The sequence below is a fragment of the Diabrotica undecimpunctata genome, chromosome 9 (assembly GCF_040954645.1).
Source record: "Diabrotica undecimpunctata isolate CICGRU chromosome 9, icDiaUnde3, whole genome shotgun sequence".
In the NCBI taxonomy this organism is placed as follows: domain Eukaryota; kingdom Metazoa; phylum Arthropoda; class Insecta; order Coleoptera; family Chrysomelidae; genus Diabrotica; species Diabrotica undecimpunctata.
Genome location: NC_092811.1, coordinates 77,114,371 through 77,121,145, shown reverse-complemented (window position 1 = coordinate 77,121,145; position 6,775 = coordinate 77,114,371).

Sequence of the window (6,775 nt, the reverse complement as noted above, 5' to 3'; positions counted from 1 at the left end):
TAACTTCTAATGAGCCAGAAAAAAGCAGACCTGTATATTTATATGATAAAACTGATTTAGGGCCATTTCACATTTTTATTGAAAACAATGATAGAAATTTTACAGGCAAATTAAATGAAGTTAAGATAGGTGAAATATTATTTACCGTACACCCAGAAATTGATAATTATATTAAAAAAATTGATTCAATTGGACGCAATCGGATTAGGATAACATTTAAAAACTATGCTAGTGCAAATACCTTAATTACTTCTAAATTGCTTATTCAAAAAAATCTTATTGCATATATTCCGAAATTTCAATTATTTAAATTAGGTGTAGTTAGGGATATAGAATCAGATATATCAGAAGAATACCTCAAAGATAAAATAAAAGAATTTGATCACCATTGTAAATTCTCGGTGGATTATGTAAAAAGAATAAAGAGAAAAATAGTAACAGATGATAAAGTAGTTTTTAAACCTACAAAATCGGTCATTGTATCATTCAAATGTCAAAGTATACCAAAATATATCGTAATTAACCATGTTTTACATAATGTAGAAAAATACCAACAAAAAGTAATTATTTGCTACAACTGTTATAGGTATGGACACATGAGTAAGCAGTGTAAAAGCAATCCTAGATGTCTTAAATGTCATGAGTCTCACCCTTCCGATTCTTGTTCTTTATCATCCTTTAATAAAAAATGTCTCTCCTGTGAAGGTGAACACTTCACTAATGAATGGGAGATATGTCCAGAATTCGACCGTCAAAAAAAAAATAAAACATTACATGTCTGAAAACAGCTTGTCTTTCAAAGAAACGCTTAAATTATTTCCTAAAGTAACCTATGCATCGATAACAGCTAATAATTCCTCAATAAATTCACATCAAATTCCAATTATGAACGCTCCATCCTTTTCATATTCCTCTACTCAATTGTCCACACCCCCCTCAACCCCCAATCAGCTCACCCTCCCTACAGTTTCAAACAGATATACAATAATAAAACCTCCAAAATCCAAACGACCCCTCCCTTCCTCGCAAGACCCAATAGAAATAGAACATCAAAAAATAATAAAGTTAAACCCCATGTCCACCAGACCTGGCGGCATTTTCAATTCATCTTCTTATCAATCTACATTTAATACAGAACAAGGATCCAAAATACATGAATCTCCTAAAGAATTAACAGAACTAATATCAAATATAGTTATAAGTATTATTTCTAATATGAATCACAAAAATTTTGAAATCCCAGAAAAATCAGTTTTAATAAATTTAATTCAAACAGTTTTAAGTTCTCTCTCATATAATAATGAATAGTTTGGTAATTTGTCAATGGAATTGTAGATCGGCTAACTCTAATAGAGAAAATCTTCTCCACCTACTAGAAGACCAGAAAGTTGATATCGCATTATTATCAGAAACTAGATTTAAACCAGAAAAATATATTAACTTCCACGGATATAATATTGTCAGAGACGACCGCTTTTCAGCAACTGTCGGTGGTGGCTCGGCAATTTTAATAAACTCAAATCTGTATTATGAGGAAGTCACCATGAAAGTCGAATTATTAAACGTCAATAAAGTAGCCATTAAAATTAAGTTTAAATCATTTACTGTCACATTTGTATCGATGTATGTTCCCCCAGGAGAAAAGTTATCGTTACAACAGTGGAACAATTTCATAACATCTATAGAAAGACCGTTTATAATAGGAGGCGACTTCAATGCTCATCACATTGCCTGGGGCTTGGACAATCATACAGATATAAAAGGCAAAATCTTAATGGACTGTATAGATGATAATAATTTGATATACAAAAATGATGGCTCTCCTACTTTCTTTAGGAACTTTTCGAAATCGGCAATAGATCTGACCATTTGTACTCCTGACTTAAGTCATCTGATCACTTGGAAAACACTTCAAGACCTATTCGGTTCAGACCATGCACCTATAAGGGTCGAATTAGAGGATCAACCAACTCACATATATAACCCGTATTCACAAAAGTGGAATTTAAAGAAAGCCGACTGGAAATTATATGAACAATTTTCGGAAGATATCTTCTCTCAATCTGAAGATATAAATTCATATGAAAAATTTTTGCACACTATAAATACAACTGCATCCTACTGCATCCCCAAATTTAAAATAAAAAAACCAACTTCCAGAGGAAAATACTGGTGGGATTTAGAATGTGAGGAAGCAGTCAGAAGAAGACGGGAAAGTTTTTGTATATTCAAAGATCATCCAAACCAAGAAAACCTACTTAAGTATAAAAAAGATGATGCCCACGTGAAGAAGATTACTAAACAAGCTAAAAGAAATAGCTGGAGAGATTATGTCAGGTCCTTAAATAGGTCGGTCCCTATTAAAGATGTATGGTCAAAAGTTAATAGACTAAAAAATAGAAAAACTAAGAACAAAGTTCCTATAACACTATCGGAAGCTTCATGGATAGAAGATTTCCACCAAAATATCACTCCACTGTCTGCAGAATTAGTAATTCCTGACCTACAAGTGAATGCGCAATACGACTATCCAGAACAAATCCGCTTCTTAATCAAACCATTTTCTGGCACTGAACTTTACTTTTCGTTAAAGAAAAATTCAAATTCAGCACCAGGTGCTGATGAAATCCATTACTCGATGCTATCAAATCTTTCAAAAATTGGTAAGACTGTGCTTCTGAATATATACAATGAAATTTGGTCACGCCGCATAAAGATTCCTGACGATTGGCACGTTTATACTATTCTCCCGATCTTAAAACCCGGAAAATCGTTAAATAATTGTGATTCTTACCGTCCAATAGGACTGGCTTCATGTATACTTAAAACATATGAGAGATTAATTAAAAACCGTTTGGAATTTTGGTTAGAAAAGAACGACCTATTACCAAAAACTCAGTTTGGTTTTAGAAAAGGTAAATCCACACAAGAAAGCCTGAGTCACTTATTGATAGACATTTATGGTGCTTTTACTTATAAGAAAGCAGTTAGTGCTTTGTTTTTAGATATAAAAGGGGCTTATGACAATGTTAATCTCCACATTCTATATGCGAAAATGTTGGAAATAGGAATACCTGAAACTGTAACATGGAATATCATTAATTTGTATGTTAATCGATCAGTACACGTTAGATTAAATGGAGATAAGTCTAACACACGGTACACATCTTTGGGACTACCACAAGGTAGCATCTTGAGTCCTCTATTATATATTCTGTATACTGCTGATTTAGAAAATAAACTTCCCCAACATATAAAAATCTTACAGTATGCTGATGATGTTGCAATCTATGTAGAAAATAAGTCAATAGATAAATGTAATGAGCACCTTAAATCAGGATTAAATATTATAGAAAAATGGGCGACGGATAAGAATTTAACAATCTCGGAGAGTAAATCAACCATTGTTACTTTTACCAGAAAACGATATTCTCCTCCAAACCACCTACAATTTGATAATTATAAAATTCATTATAAAACTTCAATAAAATTTCTTGGCGTATTCTTAGACTCAAAATTAAATTGGAAAGAACACACAAATTATATATTGCGAAGAACGGAAAACGCAATGAATATCATCAAGACTGTAAGTGTCAGTAATTGGGGAGCTGACCCAAACATCTCAATATTACTGTACAGAAATTTAATGAGATCGATCCTAGATTACGGATCTATATTTTATGGCTCAGCATCAAACGCTGTACTCCAAAAAATCGAAAGTATAAAAAATAGAGCACTTAGGTTAAGCACTGGTTATCTTCGTAGTACTCCCATATTAGTCATGGAATGTGAGCTTAATGAACCTCCACTTTCATTACGCAGAGAATTCTTAGGTGAGAAATTTATAGTTAAAGTGGCAGTTAACAATAAACTGTTGTTAAGTAAAATTGTACAACTAACCACTACATACCTAACTCATCATTACTGGGAAAAAAAGAAGCAGCTTTTAGTTGTGGAAAGTTTTCTCAACGTTTCTAGTTACATTGACGACATACACCAAATGGAACAAACCCCATCTCGAAAATTAAACTATGAAGATTATTTATCTCCATTTAACTGCCATTTAAGTAATATTCTTGCCACAGATTTTCTTACTAAAATAGATCACCTTCAGTATGTACAACATCATTGGGGGAGTTATCAAAAATTATATACAGATGGTTCAAAAATGGACGGCAAAGTTGGATATGCTATATTCTACCCCCAAAAAAGTATAAAGATAAACAACAGATTACCTGACAAAATGACAACTTTTACAGCTGAACTCGTAGCAGTCAAAGAAGCCTTCCAAATATGTATGAATCAAAAAGAACTAAACTATGTTATATTTACAGACTGCCAAAGCATTGTACATAAACTGAAATATAATTTACATAATTTTGAAGAAAATTATATCATCAGTGACATCATAGCTCTGAATAGTGAAGCTTTTAAATCGGGCAAAAATATCATATTGTGCTGGATAAAAGCACACATTGGTATAAAAAACAACGAAATAGTAGATGATCTGGCTAAAAAAGCAACAATGAAAGAATCCACTCTGCAAACCTATCAACTTCCTATGGGTGATTTAATATCTGTAATCAGATCTCTTAAACGCACAAAATGGCAGCGACACTACAACAATTCAGACAAAGGCAAATTTTATAAAAGAATCCAACCCACAATTTCCATCAAGACATGGTTTAAACAAGTTTCCAACAGAGGCTTCATCAAAACTATTTGTAGAATAAGAAGCAATCACTGTATGACTCCAGTATACAAAAGCAAAATAGGACTGACAAATAATAATGAATGTATATGTGGGGAGCTAGCTGATCTACAACATATGCTGTTAGAATGTCCTTTACATTTTATTGAAATATCAAATTTTTTTACCAAGCTAGTTCAACTTAATGTTCAATTACCTTCTAATCTAACACATCTTTTGGAGTTAAAGAATCTAGATGTATATAAAATTTTATATGGTCATATTAATTGTTTAAAATTAAAGCTCTGACAAAAAAAAACAATAAAAAAAAATAATAAAGAATAAAAAAAATGGAGAACAAAATAAAAAAAAAATAAAATAAAAAAAAAAGTTACTAAGAAGATCTAAACCTCCGAGGTGTCGAATCGGGTTTATGTCTTAGCGTAGTAATAAAAAAAAAATAAAACAAAATAAAAAAAAAAAAAATTAAAAAAAAAGTAAAAAAAAAAATAAAGAAAAATAAAAAAAAAAGATACAAAAAATAAAACAGCAAAAACAGAGTAAACTAGTAAGTAAGTTTCTAACATTACATGTCTTAACTCTCAATACAATAGTTTTAAATTTAAATACTAACAATATCTTGTGTAAAGAGAGAACTCAAAACAAATTGACTGGCCAGTTGGTTGTCAAAACCAGTGCCAATAAAACACACACACACACACACACACACACACAAACTTGAACCGACACCGCTCTGATCGATCGAATGTTGTTTTTCATAACTGATAAAATTATGTACTTGCGTATGTATCAAGTTTATATTCCTTTTAATGTTTGTAACATACTCTTACTATTTTGTAACCTGATTATATTGTTACTATTTTTAATACATGTCTTATTTTGACTTTTGGTTGTAACCATTTTACTGGTAACATTTTAATAAAAATCGTATATTCATACATGTCTTAGTTTGGAACCATTTTAAAAATTTCACAAATGTATTATTTTTATTTTATACTAGTTTTTACCAAATAATTGTAAAAATTTGTTACTTTTTTTGAATAAAAAATACCCTGCCAACAGATCTCTGAAGAAACGGGACTGTCGTCAGAAGTGACCAATCACGACGCAGATTGTCACTCTGGCCGGCCAATCACAAACAAACACGAAGTGTATAAAGAGGCAGCACATCTTACGATCAGAATCTATGATCAAGTTCGACTCGAGCAGCCTAACAGTACGGACGTGCTCAAGAGAGAAGCGTGCTTAGGTGGGGGCGACTGACCTATTGTCAACGGAGCTTTTCAGCTCCCGGTGGGTAAGACACCGAGTGTGGCATAGGTACTTGTCCTACATATTAGCGAAAAGCGGATGCGAGGTTGTTACTAGTTAAACCGTCGAGGAGCTGTTTTTATAGGCTCCTCGCGGAGGCTATAATAGCTTCGCGTTTGCGAAGAATTCGGGATCACCTCAGTGTGTCGTCAGGGATGACACTGTACGGCCTTGACACTTGACAAGGTCGGACAGAAACGGCCCCTGCTCCTGAGGTGTGAGAAACAGGAAGAGGATCCTTCACTGTGAATACAGGGAGTGAACTACCGCGAGGTACCTGGGACGGCACCCAGTAAGCCGTACTGACAGCGGTCAGTCGGTGGAAAAAAAACAGAGTCGTCTAAGTAGAATTTTCTTATATCTTATGAACTACTTGTTCACTGCCTTACGGAAATATGAGTGATATCCCCCCCCCCAGAAAGTGTTGTCACGCATGTGACAACAGAAGAAGAAGAGAATGATTTAGCCAAATCATCAAACCCCTCTGTTGCCAGCTCGATCGAGCTATATAATAAATTTATTAAATCGACTAATCCCGCAATCGATGACATAGAAATCGTGATATCTTCTGACGATGACTCCTATCTGCCCGAGTCGGAGGAAAAAAAAGCGAAATCGACACCGATGACGATGTTAATACGATGGACGCCATCGACGAAGAGCCGAGCCCAGCCGCAGAATCGCGCGAAGCCCCGCCCCCAACTGTAGTAGAGACACCACCCGTCGTGGACAACGTCTCCAAAAATGAAGCCG